This window comes from Spinacia oleracea, chromosome 4 (genome assembly GCF_020520425.1).
Source record: "Spinacia oleracea cultivar Varoflay chromosome 4, BTI_SOV_V1, whole genome shotgun sequence".
Taxonomy (NCBI): domain Eukaryota; kingdom Viridiplantae; phylum Streptophyta; class Magnoliopsida; order Caryophyllales; family Amaranthaceae; genus Spinacia; species Spinacia oleracea.
Window position 1 is genome coordinate 25,905,000 of NC_079490.1, and position 18,025 is coordinate 25,923,024.

An 18,025-nucleotide genomic window follows, 5' to 3' on the forward strand; every position below is an offset into this window, starting at 1 on the left:
GTACAACTTTTAAGCATCTCATCCCGATTTATGGGAGGACAATCCCAATCTTGCGATCTTGAGATTAGACTTCGTTTGATAGGTGATTACCTGAGCGTTGCCTTTATAGCCTCCTTTTACGGTGCGACGGTTGACAACGTCAAAGTAAGCAGTTCTCAAACAAGTAATCTCAAATCACTCATGAATTGAGGATTAGTTTCTAATAATTTTAATGAAATTTACTTATGACAGATTTTCATCTCTTACAGTAAAGTTTCATAGGTCTGTCCGATACTAGTCTTCCCAAAGTAAGTATCTATGCAAATGATTACTACATTTCCATGTCCACATAGTTCAAGAAACAGAACTACTAGTCATCTTGCATTTTAGTCGTCTAACGTTTTCTATGCGTCCATCTTTATAGAAAACTCCGACCAGGGACCATTTTCAACTTTTGACATTCAACACTACCTCAAAAACCCCAAAAGAAACCATCTAAAAAACACATAAGAGACCTCATAAGAGGTGGTCTCAGAATCACAGGTCTCTTAGGTTAAGAAACCACTTTTTTAGGGTGGTTTCTTTGTTAAAATAAGAAACCACCTGCCCTAGAAAAGTGGTTATTTATATGTTAGATTTATTATTTAATTACGCTATATAAGGAACCACTCATTCCAGAAAAATGGTTTCTTTATAAAATCAAAAAGACCACCTCCAATCGAAAAGAGGTCTATTTAATTTTCTTTAAGAAACCAACTTTCCAAAAAAGAGGTCTCTTATATTTTGGTGGACATAAATAATTAAATAACCTAAAAAACCACTTTTTCCGGAACAGAGGTTTCTTTGGGGTTTTTTTCTTGTTGTTGTTGCGCTGATTATTTTTGGGCGCTGAATGTACTACTGCACGTACAATTTTTTTCGCACTAAGTTGTACTGTACGCACGACCCTATATATCAGGTTCGAATCTTGTAGCTATTTTTTGCCATCTGATAGTACTATTATTATTTTACAAAAGTGTAATTACTTATAATACCAAAATAATCCAAATCTTTCATTAAACCCAGAAAAATATTACAAAAAATGTTAACGTCTAAAAGTACTTAATGTTTCATCCTATAATCTTCTTCGTAAAGAAATACAAAATTCTAAAATTAAAATGAAGTCATAAATCACCTACACAATATCATCTTCAAACTCTTCGTCTAGTTCTTTATGCTCGGACACATAGGTAACGCATAAGTCCCTCAACTCGGCAATCTTCGCTTGAGAATAAGTAATAGGTACTCCACTGTATTACTACAAAACAAAAAAAATAAAATTGTATCATAAATTATTACAAAATGCAACCAAATACCCTACTATATGTCAAAATGCTCAAGGTAGAAACAGTATAAGAAAAATTAGCCTAATTAAGGCCATTTGAGTTAATTAAGGGAAATGATGATCGATAATGGGAATAGGCCCTCAAAAACTTCATCATAGTACGTGCAACAAAACCGGTCAAAATTAATCAATTCATATTCAACCAAAATAAATAATGGCTTATGATTGTAACATGACTCAGATGATACACACAACAAGTCGGATGATAAACATAAACATCTGAGGGACCAATACAACTTATGCAAAATTAGAGCCCAATGAAAAAAGGGTATAAATGTAGATATGATATGTTACCTATCCTAATTGTACAAAAGCTTCATTCTGTTGGATATCATGGTCCTGATTCAGATACAGTTGAAGCTTTACACATGGAAAAAATTATAGGATACCGCCCATATAATTTCCCACATTGAATCAAGAGAACCTGCAAACAAGTCCACAAGTAAAAAATCAGAATAAGAAAAGATGTTCATTGGTTTATCTGATCTCACACCCTTCCCTCTTCCCCGGACAGAATACACAGATATACAGAATTGTCATTTACGTCGTAGAAACAATTATGTACTAATTTTGATCAAACAGAATCTATACAATGCTCACACTTCCAAACACTGTAAACTTTTTCTATGTTCTTCATTTATTTGGTTGTGTATATGTTGTCTGAGCCACAACCATTTAAACGTCTTAGAGTCTCGGCTAAAAATAAGATACTATTTGGATTAATGGGCTCTTGAGCTTTACTAGAATACTAGTGATTTTTTATTCAGCAGCTCAGAAAAAATTTCAACAGAGAACACACTTTTTCTTTCAAAGTCGTTTACTTAATAAGAATCAGCTATGATTGCACGACGTAAGGTCCTACTGGTTTCCAGTTTAAATAGAACACACCATCATTATAATCAAATTCAACAGGGACTTTCAGGGTTTTGTTTCTGTTAGTAACTTCCGGGGGGGCAATATATCATTCTTATGTATGTTTAACAAACAAGGCTCTCGAACTAATTTAAAGCGCATATATCCTTTTTCAAAATCATACGTGCAACCAGAATCAAATACAAATAGGTCCTTTGAACACGAACACATACCGAGATAAACGAATAAATCACATGCCTATGTAGGATATGTACATAAAACATCAAATATGAAGGACCAACCTTGACAGTCTTTCTCAATGTGCAACAGAGAAATGCCAAGATAGTAAGGAAACAAAACCCAAACAAATGAACTGCTCAAAAGTGAAGTTCACTGTGAGTTCCTAGTTCCTACATGTCCTTGGCAATCTCAGGGTTTCAGCAGTAATTAAGATATTGATGACGAATTTTATGTATGGATATTACAAGTATTCATTTTCTGAAAAGTACTTCGGTAAATTCAGCAGTATATGATTGATTAACACCTTAGCTGATTTCTATTTGTCTGAATTCAATAATGACATATTATTCTGTTATTTCAGAAATTAACGAACTTAGAGGAGCACAAAAAAAAAGTAACACCAGCAAGAAGCTAAGTTATGACGGATAATTGTTGGTAGATAAAAATGATCTTTTGACTTGCAGTAGTAGCAAAGTCCAAAGGGGTCTCAGATTTGGAATATGACTACTAACCATTATCACTTGTTCAGATAAAGGTGCACTTCACAACTGGTTCATATTTGAGTTCCCCTAACCTCCAACTCCTCTCTTAGCTGCAAAAGATTAATAAAATTGAGCAAGGACACACCAAAATATGAAAACAATGAATATGCAGAGAAGGAAATGATTATTTCCAATATTATTGTGAATTATACATTTAGGTAATGTTATGCATCCAAAGCATAAAACAGTAATTCAAACCTTAATCACAAATTGCTACGAGCGTCCTCTCATAGCAAGCCACTGTGAACCACCAGAATAAGTGGGATAAGACATGGAAAGAAGACAACGAACAATATAAATATTCTATGACATCCACCTAGAATGGATGATTTTTTCACATGGTAACTAAGCAATGTTCACTTTTTCTGTGGAATAGTTATAAATTCTTTAAAACAAAATGATTTTGTAATGTAACTAATCACATAACATATACAACATAACCAACACTCATCTGGTCTATTGACTCTATTCAAAGAAAATTAAAGAGAAAAAGGTACATCAGAAAATGCAGTGTTTCACGCATCAGAGGACAGGAATTCCAAGGTGAGAACTGGTTATGAAAGAATAATCGAGTATTTTGAAACATGAAAATAATTAGGTGTATATTGAAAACTTGAATGTAACACTTCGTATGTAATTTTTTGGGAAGCAAAGGATTTCTCCTTTACGACACTAATGTAGTCACATTTCATACGGGATCCTACCTTGAACAAGAACAATGAACATACTTTCTCCCTTAAAGTGTAAATACATTATAAGGGCCAAGAAAATTCAACTAGGCAGCAAGTATGCCATTCCAATTCAATAAATACCAAAACGTTAAACAAATGTAATGCACCGTCTTGTCAAACAAATTCACACTAAGCCTATCTTGTCAACCAACTTCAATGAATTTGTATAAATCAATGCACCATCTAAATTAAAACAAAATACACACCTATAAACATATTGTAAAGCACAGAGTATTCTCATTTGATCATGTGTCACCTCTTTTCCTATAATCTTTATGGAATTTGGATCAGGAACCACTAAGTCCCTTACTTACGAGGATTTTTATTCTTTCACACTATCATAATTCATAAACTCCGAATGCAATAGATTCTCAGTTTCACTAGCATCAACAAATCCTAAATGATATGCAGTTTCCATCATTGACTTAATCTATTTCTGATAATTAAGAAAAAGCCAGAAATAGTGGTAGTACAATAAAGGGAATCTACAAGAATTATGTTTCAATCTAAATCAGTTAGTTCTGCTATTATTTAAGCCAATACAGAACTTCGCAACAAATTATCAATTAATAAAAAATGCTCCATCTATTAACTACGAGGTGATAATCCATATGCACAACAACTAGTTACATTTTTTTGGGGGCGTATAAAACCAAAATTTTGTAGAACAAGCTAGGGGGCGGTCAAGAGTCGCTCGTTAAGAAAATAAAACACAAACAAGAATCTCAAGCTCGGCAAATGAACATGCTGAGCTCAAACCGGAATGCTTTGCTCCTCTGTGTACATTTGTATTTCGTAAGAGTCTAAGAAACTGTAAACCGCAGTATCAACAAGGCAAATTGAAATCCTTGGATCAAAACAAAGAATAGACGTGGAAAATAGGATTTCCAATCCAATCAGTGAAAGGCAAAACCAAAGAATATTTATCACTCGCAAGTCATTGTTTCCCAAATAATAAATCAAAGTTCAAACAGTAAAATTCAATAATTATCAATTATCAATTGCAATTGAATGTATAGCACAAAACTTAAAATTAAACCAATTATATAAAATAAAATTAACAAAATTGCATAAACATTACAAATATTAGGGCATGCGCAATTCAATTCTCAACAAATTGAAGGGAAAGAGAAGATGAGAGATCGAAATACCAAGAGAAGAAAAAGGGTTTTGATGGAGGCGGAGGAGGCACTGGAGGCGGTGGTTCGCGTTTGCGCCGGTGAAGGTTTGGAAGTTAGTTTTTCGGCAATGAAGAGAAGATAATTTTGGAGTTTGCAGTTCCTATAATTTGCAGCTTCGCAATTGAGAATTGCAGCTTGGAGTAGAGAAGATGGGGGAAGTGGGGAGGCAAAGCGGTTTTTTCATGAAATACCCCGAGGTTTGCAAAAACGTACCAAATATCCTCGCGTCTTTTGAATCACATAATATACCCCTATTTTTTCCCAAGTTTGCACCAAATACCCCTAAACCGACCTTCCGTTAGTCCTCCGTTAAGTCGTGTTTATAATTCACAGAATGCCCCTATTTATAAACTTATTGTACAATATACACCTATTTTGAAACTAAGTTGCACCAAATACTCAAACTGCTTTTAAACTGCAGAATTTGATTTCCACAAATCGTTCACCTAATTAATCAAATTAATCAACCTAAAAGTTAAACCTAAAACAAAAATAGAAGTAATAATCAAAGAAAATTGAAATGCTCAAACAACAAATCCAATACGAAATTGATTGAATTGAATTTTACTGTTGGTATACATATCGGTCAGTGCATTAGTCAATGCGGCACTACATCTAAATCCAGCAGCCACCATTGAGGAACGAACTCTCTTCCCAAGTGCAAGCAAACTAGACTCGTGAATTTACTTCATTATCTTATACGGGAAAAGTAATCTGATGGTTTTGTAATAACTGAACTTAATGCAACTGTTCGAGAAGCTTGATGTCACAGGAAGAGCTTGAGGCTGCTAAGGAAGAGCTTGAGGTTGACAAAAGAGCCCACCTTTCCACCTATGAAGGGAAGAGTTTGTGTACTGCATAGCCGTTTAAGGATGGATCAGAAACAATTTGAGGGGATTGGTTAATCGCAATTTGTTCCTCAAATTCAAATTTCACAGTGGGGGATGCTTTTTCAGGCCTGATCGGAGATGGTTGGCTGCGGTTATTCAAATTTCATTCCATCATTTTCCAAATTCCTCCGCCCAAAAGGTGGAAAACGGTACCAATTGGCATTTTAAACCAAGTAAAATCACAATCTTAGCTATTAAACAAATTAATAACACCAATCACTAGACTTGCAAATTCGAAACAAAGGGAATTACTGAGATAATTAGGAGGCTAAAACAAACAACAGTAGTAGAAGTGTTGAGCAGGTGCCACCTTCCGTGCTTCATTCATTGCTGGTGGTGGCACAAAAGTCATATAATCATCTCCCACTTTTTGCACTTTTTTGCTTGTATTGATTCAAGTGAAATAGACAATTTTTACGTAAATTAAGATAAACCCAGATGAGGAATTTAACAGAAGAACAAAACCCAGAAAGGAATTCTTGAAATTTAGAAGCACGCAAAACCCAAATTGAAAATATTGTAAATCGCCGGCGCCGACAATTAAGTCGATTTCTTGGACTCAGCTGCCGCCTCTGAATCGCCGTCGTTGTTAATGCCACGGAGGCGCTTAATTGACATTTCTTCGAGCAAAACTCAGTGTTCAAAGACAACACTGAGGCCCATGGCACCAAAAACTCAGTTTTTTGAGGGACTTACAGTTCTGAGCGAAGGCGGCGATTCCTAGGTCGGTGAGTTCACGGAATCCCCGGAGTTTGAGGCGCATGAGGTTACGGCACCGGAGGGAAATGAGAACGAGGGCGTTGTCGCCTATGCTAACAGATCGACGGTCGCACCGAAGGGCGAGCTTGGTGACCGGGTCGAATCGGGAGAAGAGGGAAGTGCGTAACACCGGAACACTGTTGCCGACCAGAGATCGGCCTCCACCGGCGACCAGAGAGCGGAGATCGGACGCCGCCGGCGATCAAAGAGCAAGAGGAAGAACATCTGAGAGGAGAGAGAAAAAGAAAGAATTTGAGATTTTTTTTTTTTGGGAATTTATTTCGAAAACATGTATTAAGGGCAATATAGTAAAACGCCACTAACGGCAGACTAACGTCCGTTAACTGAAGGTGCATCTCATGAACAGTACGGAAAAATAGGGGTATATTATGTGATTCAAAAGACGCGAGGGTATTTGGTGCGTTTTTGCAAACCTCGGGGGCATTTCATGAAAAAACCGTATTTTATTTATTTGAGGGTAATTACGAGGCTGCTAAGGGAAATTATTTAATCATTTTCTTTAAAAACAATTAATTTTTAATTAGGGAAGAAACAATTTTAAAAAAGGTTTTGTTATTTAATTTCTAATTATGTTTTTTATAAACAAAGAAACCGTTTAAAAGAAAAAGAGGTTACTTATGTAAGGCAAAATATTTTTTGCATAAGAAGAGACCTCTCTTCGTAAAAAGGGTCTTTCACGTCCTTATCAAAGAAACCTCCTTTTTAAGATAATAGGTTTCTTTTATTAAGAAACCTCTTGTTTTACAAAAGAGGTTTCTTATTACTGATTCTTTTGGCCGATTTTGAGGTAGTGCAAGTTCACTTGATAGACATTTCTTAGTCACATGACTGGTCCTGACAGTCTATCTTGAATATATCGTCAAATTGAAGGACTCATCATTTTATAAACCACAAATTAAATGGAAAAATAAATTCTATTCATTTATTGTGAATGATTAACCAATAATGTTTTACAAAGTATTAAACTCTAAAACTTTAAAACATTAAACAAGGACATCAAAGCCATTCTCCAATATGCTTGATTCCCATAGCTGCAGTGTGCGAGTTGTGCTTCGCCTGCGGCAGAGGTTTAGTCAATGGATCTGAGATGTTGTCATCAGTTCCAATCTTGCTTATCTCGACTTCTTTTCTTTCAACGAACTCTCGTAGAAGGTGAAATCTACGAAGTACATGCTTGACTCTTTGGTGGTGTCTAGGCTCCTTTGCCTGTGCAATAGCTCCGTTATTATCACAATATAGGGCTATTGGTCCTTTAATGGAGGGGACTACACCAAGTTCACCTATGAACTTCCTTAGACATATAGCTTCCTTTGCTGCTTCATGTGCAGCAATGTACTCCGCTTCAGTTGTAGAATCCGCAATGGTGCTTTGCTTAGCACTTTTCCAGCTTACTGCACCTCCGTTGAGGCAGAAGACAAACCCAGACTGTGATCTGAAATCATCCTTGTCGGTTTGGAAACTTGCGTCCGTATAGCCTTTAACAATTAATTCATCATCTCCACCATAGACCAGGAAGTCATCTTTGTGCCTTTTCAGGTACTTCAGAATGTTCTTGGCAGCAGTCCAATGTGCCTCTCCTGGGTCTGACTGGTATCTGCTCGTAGCACTGAGTGCGTACGCAACATCCAGGCGTGTACATATCATAGCATACATTATTGAACCAATCAATGATGCGTATGGAATCCCACTCATTCGTCTACGCTCATCAAGTGTTTTTGGGCACTAAGTCTTGCTTAGAGTCATTCCATGAGACATGGGTAGGTAGCCTCGCTTGGAGTCTGCCATCTTGAACCTTTCAAGCACCTTATTGATATAAGTGCTTTGACTAAGTCCAATCATCTTTTTAGATCTATCTCTGTAAATCTTGATGCCCAATATGTACTGTGCTTCTCCTAGATCCTTCATCGAAAAACATTTCCCAAGCCAAATCTTGACAGATTTCAACATAGGAATGTCATTTCCGATAAGTAATATGTCGTCGACATATAGTACTAGAAAAGCAATTTTGCTCCCACTGACCTTCTTGTATACACAAGATTCGTCTGCGTTCTTGATGAAACCAAAGTCACTGACTGCTTTATCAAAACGTATATTCCAGCTCCTTGATGCCCGCTTCAATCGTAGATTGATTTCTTAAGCTTGCATACCTTTTTAGCATTCTTTGGATCCTCAAAACCCTCAGGCTGTGTCATAAACACAGTTTCTGTTAAAACGTCGTTTAAGAAAGCGGTTTTGACATCCATCTGCCATATTTCGTAATCGTAATATGCAGCGATTGCTAACATTATCAGAATAGACTTTAGCATTGCAACTGGTGAAAAGGTTTCATCGTAATCCACACCGTGGACTTGCCTGTAATCTTTTGCAACCAATCTAGCTTTGAAAACTTCAAGTTTTCCATCCTTGTCCTTTTTCAGTTTGAAAACCCATTTGCTTCCAATGGCTTGGTAGCCATCTGGCAAATCGACCAAATCCCAAACTTGGTTTTTCAGACATGGAGTCTAATTCAGATTACATGGCTTCATGCCATTGCTTGGAGCTAGGGCTCGTCATAGCTTGTTTGTAAGTCGCAGGTTCATCACTTTCAAGTAATAGAACGTCATAGCTCTCGTTCGTCAAAATACCTAAGTACCTTTCCGGTTGATATCTATATCTTTGCGATCTACGCGGGGTTACATCTCTAGATGGTCTATGATTCTCACCAGATACTTCTAAGGACCTCTGAGTTTCATCCTGAATGTCATCTTGAGCATTCTCTAGAGTTTGTTGTTCGACTCGAATTTCTTCGAGGTCTACTTTTCTCCCACTTGTCATTTTGGAAATGTGATCTCTTTCCAAAAAGATACCATCTCGAGCAACAAACACCTTGTTCTCAGATTTATTGTAGAAGTAATACCCCTTTGTTTCCTTCGGATAGCCCACAAGGATACATTTGTCAGATTTCGGATGAAGTTTGTCTGAAATTAATCGTTTGACGTATACTTCACATCCCCAAATCTTAAGAAAAGACACATTTGGAGGCTTTCCAAACCATAATTCGTATGGAGTCTTTTCGACAGCTTTAGACGGAGCTCTATTTATAGTGAGTGCAGCTGTATTTAGTGCATGTCCCCAAAATTCTAATGGAAGTTCGGCCTGACCCATCATTGACCTGACCATGTCTAGCAAGGTTCTGTTCCTCCGTTCTGACACACCGTTCCATTGTGGTGTTCCAGGAGGAGTCAATTCTGATAGAATTCCACATTCTTTCAGATGGTCATCAAATTCATAGCTCAGATATTCACCGCCTCTATCAGACCGCAGTGCCTTAATCTTCTTTCCTAATTGATTCTCTACTTCACTCTGAAATTCCTTGAGTTTGTCAAAGGATTCAGACTTATGCTTCATTAGGTAGACATAACCATATCTACTGAAGTCATCAGTGAAAGTGGTAAAGTAGCTGAAACCACCTCTAGCATTTGTACTCATTGGTCCACATACATCTGTATGGATTAAACCCAATAGTTCAGTTGCTCTTTCTCCAACTTTAGAGAAAGGTTGCTTTGTCATTTTGCCAAGTAAACATGATTCGCACTTACCATAATCCTCTAAGTCAAATGGTTCTAGAATTCCTTCCTTTGAAGTCTTTTCATGCGTTTCAAGTTAATATGGCCTAATCGACAATGCCACAGATAGGTGAGATCTGAATCATCCTTTTTGGTATTTGTGTTATAAACTTGTTTGTCGTGATCTAATAAATAAAGTCCATTGACTAATCTAGCAGATCCATAAAACATCTCTTTAAAATAAAATGAACAACTATTGTCTTTTATTAAAAAGGAAAATCCCTTAGCATCTAAGCAAGAAACAGGAATGATGTTTTTAGTAAGACTTGGAACATGGAAACACTCTTCCAGTTCCAAAACTAGCCCAGAGGGTAACGACAAATAATAATTTCCTACAGCTAATGCAGCAATCCGTGCTCAATTTCCCACTCGTAGGTCGACTTCACCCTTGCTTAACCTTCTACTTCTTCCTAGTCCCTGTGAATTAGAACATAAGTGTGAGCCACAACCTGCATCTAATACCCAAGAAGTTGAATTTGCAAGTATACAGTCAATAACGAAAATACCTGAAGATGGAACGACTGTTCCGTTCTTCTGATCTTCCTTTAGCTTCAAGCAATCTCTCTTCCAATGCTCCTTTTTCTTGCAATAGAGGCATTCAGATTCAGAAGTGGGTTGGCTCACCTTCTTCTTTTCAGTTTTGGTGCCGCCTGGTTGCTTAGTCTGGCTGGCCTTGTTGCCACCTTTCTTAGCATTCCTCTTCTTTCCAGATTTCTTGAACTTGCCCCCACGCACCATAAGCACATCTTGCTTATCACTTTTGAGCGTCTTTTCAGCAGTCTTCAGCATACCGTGAAGCTCAGTGAGCGTTTTTTCCAGACTATTCATACTGTAGTTCAGCTTGAACTGATCATACCCGCTATGAAGAGAATGGAGGATGGTGTCTATAGCCATTTCCTGAGAGAATTGTTGATCCAGCCGACTCATATTCTCAATGAGTCCAATCATTTTGAGAACATGTGGACTTACGGGCTCGCCTTTCTTAAGCTTGGTCTCAAGAATTTGCCTATGAGTCTCGAATCTTTCGACTCGAGCCAGATCTTGGAACATGTTTTTTAACTCACTGATGATCGTGAAAGCATCTGAGTTGATGAACGTTTTCTGTAGATCTGCACTCATGGTTGCAAGCATTAGACATTTCACATCCTTGTTGGCATCAATCCCACGATTGAGGGCTGCCTGAGTGACCCCGTCGCCTTCGGCTTCGGGCATCGCCTCTTCCAGGACATACTCCTTTTCTTCCTGCATAAGAACTATTTGCAAGTTCCTTTGCCAGTCAAGGAAGTTTTTCCCGTTCAACTTCTCCTTTTCGAGAATTGATCGGATGTTGAAAGAATTGTTGTTTGCCATAGTTGAAAACTACAATGAAAAAGAATAAACAAATAAATAATCATTCACAGTTTCTCTTAATAAACTTAAATTCTAGCATACATGCATAATTTAATGTTCATTAAGCATTTTATTCAAGTTATGTGTTCCGGCAGGTGTGAATAAAATGATTCCAAGACCCTAAAACCATTGAAAAATTAAGCACATTATGTATTTTGACTTAATTCTAAAATCTTTTAGGTAAGCAAAATCCTTTTGCTAATAGTCTAAAAACTATTCTTGGTTGACAGGTACGTCTTAGAACTTATTAGGTAAACCTATCGATTTTTCCACGACATAAAAGGACTCCTTACTTATATCGTTGAGTTTCACCAAAACTAACATGTACTCACAATTGTTTGTGTACCTTACCCCTTTAGAATCAATAAGTAACACCTCGCTATGGCGGAAAACTATTACTAAGATTGATGTAAAGGTTATCCAAGTAAGTGTTATTTTGGCATGACACCTTTTAACTTATTTTTTAAGTTTAGAACTTAAGGCTCTTACTATGTTGGTTAGATTTTAAGTGAACTAAAATCCTTAATCATGCAACATAATCAAGCCACAATCTCATGCATATTTAAGACATATTTAAAAGCAATAAATAACTTAAAGCATGCATAAGATAAATGTGATCTAATATGGCCCGACTTCATCTTGAAGCTTCAACTTCAAACTCCGTCTTGAAAATGGATTGGAAACTCCGTCTTGAATTTCACCATGGGAGGCGCCATTTTCTTCAAATAGGATCAGCTATAATTAAACTAATTACAACTATTTGATGGTACGCAGACCATATTTGAATTGAAAAACAAATTTTGGTGCATTAGACCAATTACATTCAAATTGATGGTACGCATACCATATTTTCTATCCTATTTGGGCCATACTAGTCACTTCATAACCTGTAAAACAGTACATATACAATATATACCATTCACCCATTCATTATCATGAATGACCCACATAGCTGGTTAGTAAAACACGTTATGCATCACATAAATATTTGCAGCACTTAATCAAGGGAACCAATAATCTACAAATTATTCAGTCCTTATTAATTCTAATCAAGTTGATTTAACCTTAAAGGATTTGTAGACCTAATCAAGAGTTTATGACTAAAATTGCTCCCACTTAAACCAATAACTTTATATGCTTTACTAATTTTAAACATAAAATTGTATTTCTAGTCTAACCGGAAACATACAAGTTTAATTAAAATTTAAAGCTCATATAAAATTATAATCGAATCCATTTAATTTAATTTATTTTCAGTTGATTTAAGTGAATTTAAATTAATTCATGGTTTTTAATTTTAGTAAAATAATTAGTATAAATTAAAATTTATAATAATTATAATATTCAAAATTAAAATCCAAGAAAACAATTTAAATTATTAATTTTAAAATTAATTAAAATTATTTCGAACTGAAAATCTCAAATTAAAATTCAAAACGACTCAATCGTAACACGACGAGCACTTGGGCTTGCGCCCAAGCCCCATCGAGTGCACGACCGATCGCATGGCCATGGCACAATGCAGCAGCAGCCACGTGCAAACGCAACAAGCCAAGCCACGCTTGCGCGCAGCCTGCTCGCCCGCATGCATCGCAGCAGCTCTCGAAGGGATGCATCACTCGCTACGCGCGAGCAATCCTTCGTGGCGAGGCAGCGCTCGTTGGTGCGCGGAGCAGCGATCGCTAGGCGACCCAGCTCTCGCCCTCGCGCACGCTGGGTGACCCAGCTCTCGCCCTCGCGCACGCGACTCGTCTCATCGTGCCACGCCCATCGCCCTTCGCCCATCCACATAGCACACACGCCCAGGCTGCCTTGCCTCGCGCGCGCGCGCCATGCTTGGTTGCTCACTGCATTCGTACCGCACGGGCGACGAGCTCACTTGCTTGTCGTCGCGTGCCCGCACTATACAACACCCCATAAGGGTAACACGTAGCTTCCTTTGCTTTGTGCGTGCAACTTTCATGAGAGAATTCATAAAAATTTAAAATTTTTAATTTAAAATCTATGACAAATTAATAAATCATATTAATTTCATAATTTTAGGGCGAAAAATCGAAAAGTTATTTATCAATTAATTTCTGATTAACTTGAATTCAAATCTAGGTCATAAAAATTTAAAATTTATCACAAATTAACAATTTTTATGGTGGATTTTAATCATGGATACCTAATTAAATTATTAATTAATTATGAAAATCAAATCAATTCTAAATTATTCGAATTTCAACAAATTAATCATAATTACAAATTAGGTTGTATATTTAACAAGTCTAGGCATTCAAAGTTGTTAAACATATACTGTAGGTCAATCAAAAACTCAAGATTTATCAACAAGAATCGCAAATATTCAATTTAACATCTTAAATTTACAAACTTTTGCGTTGGAAAAACTAAAACCTCCGAAAAGTCATAGTTAGGCTTCGAATTTAGGAATTCTGGGTTTGTCAAAATTTTAGAATGCCTTTTACATGCGGAATTGACACAAAAATCACTCGATTTCGTGGAGTAACGAAGAAACTGCCGAAACACTGCGTACATATAATTAAATAAACGCAATTTGCAATTAATTAACAATTACGAAAATTAATCACCCCTTTTCATTCTTTACAAATTTGTAAAATTTAACCATGTCATGCAATTTAGATTATGTAAATAATAAGAGGCTCGTGATACCACTGTTAGGTTATGATACATATGAAAAACATAAATCATGCGGAAAACCTTAATGCCAGGAAACATATTATTTACATATAATCATATAGCATAATTTAGATGCATACACTTTGTAGCGTGCCCTCCCTAGCTGCGCACGAACCGAACAAGAACAAGTCTTTAGGACTCCAAGTGTCGTCCCTCTGTAGATAGTCCAAAGCATGTCCGGATCCGCCTTAAGCTTGACCAACTAGAATCGCCCTTAAGGTTCTATAAATTTTCGGCTAATAGGTTGCAAGTGTTTGGCTGATTTTTGCTTCAAAATCTTACCTTTGAATACTTCAATGTTGTGTATAAATTTGTGACCCTAGGCACCTATTTATAGAGTTATGGAAAGGACTTATAATCCTATTAGAATACTAATTTAGTTTAATTAGAATCCTGCTAGGACTCTATTAAATAAACTTTATCTATTAGGATTAGGAGTTAATCATATGACGAATCTCGATAGCTTTAGGATTCGTATAGCACGCACACGAGCACTGCACGAGCACCGCACATCCCGCGCGCATGCCTCGCGGCCCACGCGAACTGCACGGCACCTGGCCCATGCTCGCAGCCTACCTGATCCGTGCGCGCGCCCAAGCCTTGGCTGGGCTTGGCCTTGCGCTGATCCTGGTCGAGGCTTTGGCGTGTGGTTTGTTGCGTGTGGCTTGCTGGGCGACGGCCTGGCTTCGTGTTGGGCCTTCGTCTAGCAAGCCTCGTCCGATGCTAATTCGTACGATACGCTTCCGATTAAATCCCCGATTCCGGAATTCATTTCCGATACGAACAATATTTAATATTTCCGATTTCGGAATTAATTTCCGTTTCGAATGAATATTTAATATTTCCGTTTCCGGAATTATTTTCCGATTTCGATAATATTTCCTATTCTGACAATATTTCCGTTTCCGGCAATATTTCCCATTCCGGCAATATTTCCATTTCCGATAATATTTTCCGATACGTAACACGTTTCCGTTTCCGACAACATCTACGACTTGGATAATATTTATATTTCCGATACGATGCATATTTCCGTTTCCGGCAATATCATCGTTTCCGGAGTATTCATTTCTTGCCTTTGACGATCTCAACTCCCACTGAAACCAAGATCCGTCGATTCCGAATATCCATAGATAGAGTATTTCATACCATTAAATACTTGATCCGTTTACGTACTATTTGTGTGACCCTACGGGTTCAGTCAAGAGTAAGTTGTGGATTAATATCATTAATTCCACTTTAACTGAAGCGGCCTCTAGCTAGGCATTCAGCTCACTTGATCTCACTGAATTATTAACTTGTTAATTAATACTGAACCGCTTTTATTAGACTTATCATTAAATGCATACTTGGACCAAGGGCATTATTTCCTTCAAAGTTAACCCACCTTTGCTTTGCAGATGACCTTATCCTTTGCTGCAAAGGTGAGTTTAACTCTATACATCTGCTCCTCCAAGGTTTCTAGCTTTTTTCTGACACTTCTGGTTTGAAGGCCAACATTCAGAAGTCAGCTGTGTATTGTGCTGGTATGAAACCAGAGGTAGTTCAGCAAGTAGTGGATTTATCTGGTTTTGCCTTGGGTTCTTTTCCCTTTAGGTATTTAGGGGTTCCTATTTACTTTAAAGGAATCACTAATGCTGACTGTGAAGGATTAGTGGATAAAATGATGGCTATGATCAAGACTTGGAGTTCTAGGAACTTGTCTTTTGCAGGAAGGGTAACTCTTATAAATGCAGTCCTCTTAAGCATCCACTCTTAATGGGCTCAAGTGTTTATCCTCCCTAAACATGTTCTAAAAAATGTTGAGGCTATCTGTAGAGCCTTTTTATGGCAAGGCACCTATTTCTGTACTAAACCAGGTTATGTTGCCTGGGATAGAGTGTGCAGACCAAAGAAGGAAGGAGGTCTAGGAATAAGGCAAGTTCAGGCATGGAATATTGCAGCTTTAGGAAAATATGTTTGGGCAATAGCCAGAAAACAGGACACAATATGGGTTAGATGGGTGAATGCAATCTACATTAAGACTGCAAAAGCTGATAGTGGTTGGTACTGGAGAAAGATCTGCAGTGTGAAGGAGCAACTAAAGGGATTGTTCAATGAGGCTGAGTTGGCTCAAATGCACAAAAAAACTAATTATGAACAAAAAAAAAAATTGGAGCAGTGGTTAAGGTGTTGTTGTGTACGTAATACCGAAGACCGACCTCATTTTGAAAAATTGCAGTAATTAATTTGTGATGTTACGTGTTTGCGGTTTTCTTGTTAAGGTGCTGTAAATGACGTTGCTCCTATTGTGAATCAAGTTATAATATATAGGGCGTACTGGGTGAGCTAAAAAACAGAGCCCCAAATTTAAATATAATATACGGAGTAATTAGTTTTCTAATTAAGAATAAAAAAACAAAAATGAAATAGTGGCTAAGGTGTTATTGTGTAATACTGAAGACCTGACCCATTTTGAGAAATTACATTAATTAATTTGTGATGTTGCTAATTAGGACTTGAAGCCACTTTTTTTTTTCTTTTCTTGAAACATATAAATACTTCCTTGAATATTCTATTCAGAAGATGGAGTTAGAGATATTAAGCTCTAAGCGCGAACCATAACATCTCCATTCGGGATCTGAACAATTCTTTGTGATAATCTTGGGCGGACATTCGTCACTATAAGCCTGCAACGTTGGAGTGCAAAAACACGAGTATGTTTGTAAAATATTATATTGACTAACTTTTCTACTAACCCCCTAATTAAACTGTTTAAGATTCGCCCCTATTAACCCTACTCTGATGATGATACTTGATTTTCTTGGAAATATCATTCTATATCTTGGTCATTTAACTAATATCAGCCTATGCTTTGTCCAAATCCAATGTTTAGGCCGACTATTGATTACTCCATCCGTACGTATTAAGGTGTGGCTAATGATTTGCTAATGAAAACTTGTAATTGGTTTCTTAATCAACTACACCATTTATTGTACATCATCATTAATATATCAAATAGGTACACTTAGATGGATACACTTTGTTGGTGACTTGGTGCAATGATCACTGAACAATAGAAAAGGATACACTAGCATAATTTTCACTACTAGTACAAATGTACACTAACGAATTACTCATACGGAATACTTCCTCTGTTCTTATTTATATGACACAATAATTTAGTCACGTTTGCAAATGCACGATTTCAAACATTAAAATCTTCAATTATGGATAAGAAAAAATTATAAAAGTTGATATTTAAAAAATATTTATTGAGACGAATCAAACAAGACCCCACACGACTATGTTTTTTCTTAAGTTATAAATCACAAATTGAAATCAAAGGAGCTTGTGTGAATAGTGTCAAAACCCCAATTGTGTCATATAAATAAGAATAGAGGAAATATATATTTTTACTATTCTATAAATTGTACTACGTACGTACTTTCATTTATTCTTTTAATAAAAAATACGGAGTAGTGAAATACATTTCAAATTACAGGTACTCCCTCCGGTTTTTTTAAGTTCCAGCAAAGGGGTATTATTTGTGAGACATAAAAATATTCTTGTAGCAACTAAAAAAACAGAGAGAAGTATATCTTTTCTTACATAGTATTAATTAGAGATTGGTTGGTTGACATCTAAAAATGAGAGAAGTAAAAGTTCATGAGAATTTATAGATTGGCTAGTTGTTTGGTTGACATAAAAAAAGTAAAAATGGAGGAAGTTGAAATTCATGGGAAATTTGATGGAAAGTTGAAATTCATAAG

The 18,025-nt window shown here is 36.7% G+C and overlaps 1 long non-coding RNA gene across 2 annotated transcripts; it reads right to left on the bottom strand.

Moving 5' to 3' along the window:
• Positions 1–1,004: 1,004 nt before the first annotated feature.
• Positions 1,005–5,107, bottom strand: LOC110780165 (uncharacterized). 2 transcript variants are annotated; one of them, XR_002531374.2, is made up of 5 exons: positions 4,880–5,107; positions 3,196–3,237; positions 2,968–3,047; positions 1,658–1,787; positions 1,005–1,276 (listed from the first exon to the last, which is right to left on the bottom strand). It is a non-coding gene; the product is annotated as an uncharacterized lncRNA (long non-coding RNA). The 2 variants fall into 2 exon arrangements; XR_002531375.2 differs by lacking the exon at positions 3,196–3,237 and having other exon boundaries at positions 4,880–5,105.
• Positions 5,108–18,025: the final 12,918 nt, after the last annotated feature.